Below are 7,500 nucleotides of genomic sequence, written 5' to 3'. Positions count from 1 at the left end.
GGTGGTGACGCTTCAAATGGGTTAGCATGTCTTATGGGAGTAGCGTATGTGTGTGTGTGGCCTGTGACGTCAGTGAGTGTGTGGGCGAGCGAGGTGAGGGAGCGGTGGAGTGCGGGAGTGGCTAGTGTTTTGTTGGATTGGCTGTGTGCAAGACCTCAATAAAGCCACGATTTGCAACTAACCGCCGGACTCTTCATTTACCCTGGAGTCCGGAGCTGTGGAGAACCACTGCCGGGTAGAGTGAAGGGTGTTGCCCCCGAGAATACATCAGCCCTGCTCGACTACAGTCTGGGAGCCGTAACCAGGAAAGGTGCAACACATGTTTGACGTGTTGTCGGACGCAACTGCTTAACAATATCGGCAAACCTCCGTCCTCCATTGTTGTATCGCGCAGCCTAAGTGTTACCAAACGGGAGATCTTAACGAGGAAAGGGGGTCTTCCAGCTTTAGCTTTAACATGTTGTCCTAGCCCGGTCGCTGCTAGCATGTGTACTCGTTCGGTACACCACCGAAGCGAAACCCTCGTACCGAAACGGTTCAATACAAATACACGTACCGTTACACCCCTACTACGAGCACAACTAGCCTACTTTGTGTCTATATCATACTACTGCTTCAAGGTAGCATTTTTTTTTCTTAAGGTAGCAAAATATGAACACTCAACAAACTATTTTAAAACAATGCTGTAGAGTATATAAGATGTTTTACAATCCATTTTGTTTAGTATCCATTATACTTTGTTCATTGGCCATTTTTATTTTTTTTAAATTATGTATAACTTTCCACTGCTTTGCATACATTTAATTCTAAGAACGCCCGAATGCCGCTGAGATAGGTTCCAGCAACCCCCCGCAACCCCAAAAGGAACAAGCGGTAGAAATATGGATGGATGGAATATAGAGTACAGGCCACACCTTCTCATTCAACATTTACTAATTAAAATGGAAGCTGATAAGCCTATTTAAAACACACATATAAAACTTATATGGCGCTTATCTTTGATTGATTGAAACGTTTATTAGTAGTTTGCACAGTACAGTACATATTCCGTACAATCAACCACTAAATGGTAACACCCGAGTACGTTTTTCAACTTGTTTAAGTCGGGGTCCACGTTAGTCAATTCATGGTCAATTCTTAATGTTTCCTCTGCCAAAAAACTGTATTATATTTTAATGTTAGTTATGTTAACAAAATACAACTAGGTCAGGGGTCACCAACCTTTTTGAAACCAAGAGCTACTTCTTGGGTACTGATTAATGCGAAGGGCTACCAGTTAGATACACACTTACATAAATTGCCAGAAATAGCCAATTTGCTCAATTTATCTTAAAGTCTGTTATTATTAATAATTAATGATATTTATCTTTGTGGAAACACTGATCATCTTAATGATTTCTCACAATAAATATATATTTTTGATGACATGTTTTAAATAGGTTAAAATCCAATCTGCAATTTGTTAGAATATATAACAAATTGGACCAAGCTAGATTTCTAACAAAGACAAATCATTATTTCTGCTAGATTTTCCAGAACAAAAAATTGTAAAGAAATTCTAAAAACTATGAAATAAGATTTAAATTTGATTCTACAGGTTTTCTAGATTTGCCAGAATATTTTTATTTTATTTTAATCATAATAAAGTTGAATAAATATTTCACAAATATTCTTCGTCGAAAAAACAGAAGCTAAAATGAAGAATTAAATTAAAATATCTTTATTATTCTTTACAATAAAAAAAAATAATTTACTTGAACATTGTTTTAAATTGTCAGGAAAGAAGAGGAAGGAATTTAAAAAGGTAAAAAATGTGTTTAAAAATCCTAAAATCAGTTTTAAGGTTGTATTTTTTTCTCTAAAATTGTCTTTCTGAAAGTTATAAGAAGCAAAGTAAAAAAAATAAATGAATTTATTTAAACAAGTGAAGACCAAGTCTTTAAAATATTTTCTTGGATTTTCACATTCTATTTGAGTTTTGTCTCTCTTAAAATCAAAAATGTTGAACAAAGCGAGACCAGCTTGCTAGTAAATAAATACAATTGAAAAAAAATAGAGGCAGCTCACTGGTAAGTGCTGCTATTTGAGCTATTTCTAGAACAGGCCAGCGGGCGACTTGTTTGGTCCTTACGGGCGACCCCTGAACTAGGTTAAAAGGTTTAGTACGTTTTGAACAGCCAACAATATCGCAATTGGGGCGGCATAGCTCGGTTGGTAGAGTGGCCGTGCCAGCAACTTGAGGGTTGCAGGTTCGATTCCCGCTTCTGCCATCCTAGTCACTGCCGTTGTGTCCTTGGGCAAGACACTTTACCCACCTGCTCCCAGTGCCACCCACACTGGTTTGAATGTAACTTAGGTATTGGGTTTCACTATGTAAAGCGCTTTGAGTCACTTGAGAAAAGCGCTATATAAATATAATTCACCTCACTTCACAATTGTCCCGATATTGTCCCACTTTATTAAATGTTTGGGTGGAATTTTATCAAACAAAACCAATTTTATTTTAGGTATTAGAGATTTTAGCAGAGCTGTTTATCTACTTTATGGAGGAATGCAGTTAACAACACCCAATGTTTTTAAAAAGTACTGATTTTGAACCAAGAATCAGGACATTTCAACATCGTATATGGCTGACTTACTCCGATAACTAATCAGAAGTGCAAATAAAGGATATTATAGAAACCTGTACTATTGTTTACAATCAGAGCAATTTCCTTTTTACGTTCTGAACATCCAACAAAATCGCGATTGTAATGATAACCGCAATCATTTTGATCGCAATAACCGTGATCAGAGGTGGGTAGTAAGGCGCTACATTCACTCCGTTACATCTACTTGAGTAACTTTTGGGCTAAATTGTACTTCTATGAGTAGTTTTTATGCAACATACTTTTACTTGAGTATATTTATAGAGAAGAAACGCTACTTTTACTCCGTTCCATTTATCTACATTCAGCTCGCTACTCGCTACTTTTTTTTATCGATCTATTAATGTTTGTTTTGGTTAATGACAGAGCTTCAAAGTAGAATCCACGCATGCCTGCCTTTCACCAATCACATGCAGTCACTGGTGACGTTGGACCAATCAAACAGAGCCAGGCGGTCACATGACCCGACTTAAACAAGTTGAAAAACGTATTGGGGTGTTACCATTTAGTGGTCAATTGTACGGAATATGTACTGTACTGTGCAATCTAATAATAAAAGTTTCAATCAATCAATCAAAAGTGTAAAGGAAAAAAGACACTTTTTATTTCAACCGTACTTCCCGTCAAAAGCCTAAAGACAGATCGCACAGTTCCTGTCTTCACAATAAAAGCGCCGCGCCATCGCGCCTGCGCTAACAAAATAAGAGTCTCCGAAAGCCAGCGCAAACAAGCTAGCAAGCCACGGAGTTTGCCGCCAATGTATTTCTTGTAAAGTGTATAAAAACCAATATGGAAGCTGGACAAATAAGATGCCAAAAACCAACGACTTTCATGATGTATTAGACAGAAAAGACGAACTTTTTTTCTCCTCCATTTGAAAACGTGGACGTCTGATTCCAATCAATGCAAGTCATCAGAATCAGGTAATACACCAACTTATATTCTTGTCTTCATGAAAGATAGGAATCTATGTGTTAAACATGCATGTATATTCATTAAAACACCTTCAAGATGTGAACAAAAACGGCAAAATAAATAAATTATATATATATATATACATAAACAGACATATATATATATGATATGTGTGTATATATGATATGTGTGTGTGTATGTATATGTATATATGAGGTAGATCACCTCGACTCGGTCATTTATTAAGTAATTGATAAACGTTGAAAAACTTATTGGGGTGTTACCATTTAGTGGTCAATTGTACGGAATATGTACTGTACTGTGCAATCTACTAATACAAATTTCAATCAATCAATCAATCAAATCAATGAATGCCTACTGAGTCTATGGTGCTGTTAAGTTATTGTGGCTCAATGTGCCATTTTTTTTATTTTATTTTAATGTACTATTATTTAATATATATTATTGTTTTAGTTGCTTAAGAGATATTCCTGGCTCTGAATTTGCTCATTGCTATTTTTATGTTTTTGTGCATTATTTGTTGCCGTAATCAGTTACTCAGTACTTGAGTAGTTTTTTCACAACATACTTTTTACTTTAACTCAAGTAAATATTTGGGTGACTACTCCTTACTTTTACTTGAGTAATAAATCTCTAAAGTAACAGTACTCTTACTTGAGTACAATTTATGGCTACTCTACCAAACTCTGACCGTGATATAAAATTTTTACTACTAGTAACAACCTTGGAATAGCTAAATCGACAACTGTTTACTTAGGTAGACAGGTAGCATTTTTTTTTTAAGGTAGTAAAATACGAAAAAAATATTTCAAAAAAAATATGCTGTAGTGTATAAAATATGTTTGTTTTTTTACAATACCTCTTTTTAGTATCCATTGTGGTTTGTTTGTTGCCCATTTTTTTTTATTGTTTTTAAAAATATATATATATGTCTAGCTTTCCACTGCTTCACATACTTCTAATTCAGTTTGAACACACCTTTTCATTCAATTAAAAAACGTTTACTAATTCAAATAGAAGCTGATAAGCCTATTTAAAACATACAAATACAAATAATATGGCTCTTATCTTAAAAGTTTCCTTTGCCAAAAAAAGTGTATTGTCGTTTTATTTACCAACCCCGTTTCCATATGAGTTGGGAAATTGTGTTAGATGTAAATATAAACAGAATACAATGATATGCAAATCATTTTCAACCCATATTCAGTTGAATATGCTACAAAGACAAGATATTTGATGTTTTTGTAAATAATCATTAACTTTAGAATTTGATGCCAGCAACACGTGACAAAGAAGTTGGGAAAGGTGGCAATAAATACTGAAAAAGTTGAGGAATGCTCATCAAACACTTATTTTGGAACATAACACAGGTGTGCAGGCTAATTGGGAACAGGTGGGTGCCATGATTGGGTATTAAAGCAGCTTCCATGAAATGCTCAGTAATTCACAAACAAAGTTGGGGCGAGGGTCTCCACTTTGTAAGCAAATTGTCGAACAGTTTTAGAACAACATTTCTCAACGAGCTATTGCGAGGAATTTAGGGATTTTACCATCTACGGTCCGTAAAATCGTCAAAAAGTTCAGAGAATCTGGAGATATCACTGCACGTAAGCGATATTACGAACTTTTGAACCCTCAACCGACATCAGTGTGTAAATGATATCACCACATGGGGTTCTGGAACACTTCATAAAACCACTGTCAGAAACTAAAGTTGGTCGCTACATCTGTAAGTGCAAGTTAAAACTCTACTATGCAAAGCCAAACCCATTTATCAACAACACCCAGAAACGCCGCTGGCTTGGCTGGGCCCGAGCTCACCTAAGATGGACTGATGCAAAGTGGAAAAGTGTTCTGCGGTCTGACGAGTCCACATTTCAAATTATATTTGGGAAACAGAGGACGTGGTGTCCTCCGGAACAAAGAGGGAAATAACCAGTCGGATTGTTCTAGGCGCAAAGTTGAAAAGCCAGCATCTGTGATGGTATGGGGGTGTATTAGTGCCCAAGGCATTGGTAACTTACACATCTGTGAAGGCACCATTAATGCTGAAAAGTCCATACAGGTTTTGGAGCAACATATGTTGTCATCCAAGCAACGTTATCATGGATGCCCCTGCTTATTTCAGCAAGACAAGTGTTACCACAGCGTGGCTTTGTAAAAAAAGAGTGCGGGTACTTTCCTGGCCCGCCCGCAGTCCAGACCTGTCTCCCATGGAAAATGTGTGAAGCTCTACATAAAACAAGAATGGGAAAGAATTCCACTTTCAAAGCTTCAACAATTACTTTCCTCAGTTCCCAAACGTTTATTGAGTGTTGTTCAAAGAAAAGATGATGTAACACAGTGGTGAACATGCCCTTTCCCAACTACTTTGGCACGTGTTGCAGCCATGAAATTCTAAGTTAATTTGCAAAGAAAAAATAAAGTTTATGAGTTTGAACATGGAGAGGAGCCAGATGAGGTGGTTCGGGCATCTGGTCAGGATGCCACCCGAACGCCTCACTAGGGAGGTGTTTAGGGCACGTCCAACCGGTAAAAGGCCACGAGGAAGACCCAGGACACGTTGGGAAGACTAGTGAAGTGAAGTGAATTATATTTACATAGCGCTTTTCTCTAGTGACTCAAAGCGCTTTACATAGTGAAACCCAATATCTAAGTTACATTCAAACCAGTGTGCGTGGCAAAGTGCGTGGTAAAGTGTCTTGCCCAAGGACACAACGGCAGTGACTAGGATGGCGGAAGCGGGAATTGAACCTGCAACCCTCAAGTTGCTAGCACGGCCACTCTCCCAATGGAGCTAAACAGAGCGGTCAAGCGAACATGGTTCCCTACTACATGTCAACCGGCAGGTTTAAGTGAGAAAATAGTGGTAATAAGTCGGCTCTTACCGTAGACATGAGCGGAGAGCTTGCGTCATTCCTCCTGCCCCTGTCAAAGACACAGCTGCGCACTCTTTTGCTTCCTCGCACCGGCCGCCCCCGACCGTCAGATGCTTTCACCGTGGAGGAGGGGGAAAAAATAAATCTCAGCCCGGCCCCACCGGCTGCCTTCGCCTCGTCGAGAAACGCGGCTTCCCTCGGAGACACTGGTGGTCGCCACACCCCTCCGACCTTCAGGTTGTACAGGTACGACCTTATAATCTCACTAAAACACTAGTAACACAATAAGCAGATAAGGGATTTTCCAGAATTATCCTAGTAAATGTGTCTAATATCTGAATAGCTCTGCCGTCTAGTTTTTTTTTTTAATTTTCTTGTCCTTCACTCTCACTTTCCTCATCCACGAATCTTTCATTTTGCTCAAATTAATGGGGAAATCGTCGCTTTCTCGGTACAAATCGCTCTAGCTGCTGGTAGCCATGATTGTAAACACTGTGCGGATGTGGGGAGCTCAAAAACCGGTGACGTCGCGCGCACATCGTCCGCTACTTCCGGTAGAGGCAAGGCTTTTTTATTAGCGACCAAAAGTTGCGAACTTGTTCTCTACTAAATCCTTTCAGCAAAAATATGGCAATGCCCAAGGACACAACGGCAGTGATTAGTATGGCGGAAGCGGGAATCGAACCTGCAACCTTCAAGTTGCTGGCACCGCCCCACTATGTCTCCCGGCTGGCCTGGGAACGCCTCGGGATCCCCCCGGGGAAGAGCTAGACGAAGTGGGCTGGGGAGAGGGAAGTCTGGGTTTCCCTGCTTAGGCTGCTGCCCCCGCGACCCGACCTCGGATAAGCGGATGGATGGATGGAGTTTGAACATCAAATATCTTGTCTTTGTAGTGAATTTGACTGAATATGGGTTGGAAAAGATTTGCAAATCATTGTATTCTGTTTATATTTACATTTAACACAATTCCCCAACTCATATGGAAACGGGGTTTGTAATAAATACAACTCGGGTATAAAGTTTCGTATGTTTTGAAC

At 38.9% G+C, this 7,500-nt stretch overlaps 1 protein-coding gene across 3 annotated transcripts in view; it reads right to left on the bottom strand.

Moving 5' to 3' along the window:
* Positions 1 to 7,500, bottom strand: part of LOC133545615 (CTD small phosphatase-like protein) — a 55,720-nt gene that overhangs the window by 47,411 nt on the left and 809 nt on the right. The window lies entirely within an intron of this gene.

The sequence above is a fragment of the Nerophis ophidion genome, linkage group LG28, assembly GCF_033978795.1.
Source record: "Nerophis ophidion isolate RoL-2023_Sa linkage group LG28, RoL_Noph_v1.0, whole genome shotgun sequence".
In the NCBI taxonomy this organism is placed as follows: domain Eukaryota; kingdom Metazoa; phylum Chordata; class Actinopteri; order Syngnathiformes; family Syngnathidae; genus Nerophis; species Nerophis ophidion.
Note: the sequence above shows the minus strand (reverse complement) of the source record. Positions and strands in the feature narration are given on the sequence as shown.